The sequence below is a fragment of the Polistes canadensis genome, unplaced genomic scaffold, assembly GCF_001313835.1.
Source record: "Polistes canadensis isolate GaletaPanama2010 unplaced genomic scaffold, ASM131383v1 scaffold_146, whole genome shotgun sequence".
In the NCBI taxonomy this organism is placed as follows: Eukaryota; Metazoa; Arthropoda; class Insecta; order Hymenoptera; family Vespidae; genus Polistes; species Polistes canadensis.
In genome coordinates this window covers 208615-210090 of record NW_014569693.1, presented here as the reverse complement: position 1 = coordinate 210090, position 1476 = coordinate 208615, and positions in this window count along the sequence as shown.

The following is a 1476-nucleotide window of genomic DNA, read 5'->3' as shown; positions in this document are numbered from 1 at the left end:
CGATTATTGTCTATTACATTATTGACATTCTTCCAGAAATTTTATTGATATAAACTTTATCGCTACCGTTGAACATAATATATTTGATTATGATATGGCGATGATACCTTCGGTATTATAATTATGGACACCGTGTATATCGAAGGAGAAAGAGAATGAGAGTGAAAGAGAGAGAATGAGAGAGAGAGAGAGAGAGAAAGAAAGTGAGAGAGAGAGAGAGAGAGAGAAAAAGTAAGAGAAAGTAAGATGGAAAGAAAATAAGAATAATAACTGATTGTGTGAAAAAGAAAAGACAATTGTTGTCGACTTCTATAACTCAGTCAGTGAATTTCGGGAGAGGGTAGTAGATTATATTATATAAATATAGGGCATTAAGGGTTGGGTAGACAACGGGGATATGGGGGGACAAAATATTCAACGGGGATATGGGGGTGGGTGGGGTGGGGTGGGGAGTCGAATGATAACGAAACGAAGATTATATGGATATGTGTGTGTAGTAATGGCGATCTATAACGAGTCTTTCGAAATGAAAATGAAAATGATAATGATAATGATAATGAAAATGAAATAGAAAATAAAAAGCAGAATGGAAAAAAAGAAAAAGAAAAAGAAAAAGAAAAAAAAAAAGAAAAAAAGAAATATCTCTTCCTTTCGTTGATGTCTAACGTTGAGTGATGATGAACCAAGGTGAAAAGAAATCTTGTACGTATGAATGGAAAATAAAATACAGCACAAGAATCTCGTTTCCGTTTTCATCTAATTACGTAACGATATATCAGTAATGAATATTATGATTACGATGATTGCTGTATTTATTGTTATTGTTCCTCGGTTAAGCGGAGACGTTTAAGAGTGACCCATTTGTACAATCATTGAGTCATTAAAATATGATTATTCATTATGGAATTTGTGTGCGTTCTAATTTCTTTCTTTTTCTGTGTTTTTTTGTTTTTTTTTGTTTCGTTTTTAAATCTTCAATGTTACTCCTATATTAATCCAATTTTTCTTGTTTTTTTTCCAATAGCATTAGAATATATATATACATATATATATATGGAATATAAATTGATAGAAAATTTCTAAGCAACTCGAATATAAATATTATATATAAGGAAGTATAAAATATTATTTGTGCAAAAAAAAAAAACATATTTTATATTTCGATAAAAGAAAATTGAATCTTTTCAATCGTTTCATTATCAAACCTCTACAATATATATGATATATATATATATATTATTACGATTGTGTGCAATGTGTGATTTAACAGTCCAAAAAGAAATAAATGTTATCGGTGATTCGACGACGACGAGTTGATAACAATGTCGCACAGGTGTTTCAAATGTTTCGATAAAAAAATTTTACGAGAATCGGTTATCGCAAAGTTATCGTTCTCTCAGCAATAAGAAATGTTTTCTTTATAGGTATTGGTGATGTTTTAACGTGAAATAATAAATTAGTAGTGGTAAAAAAAAA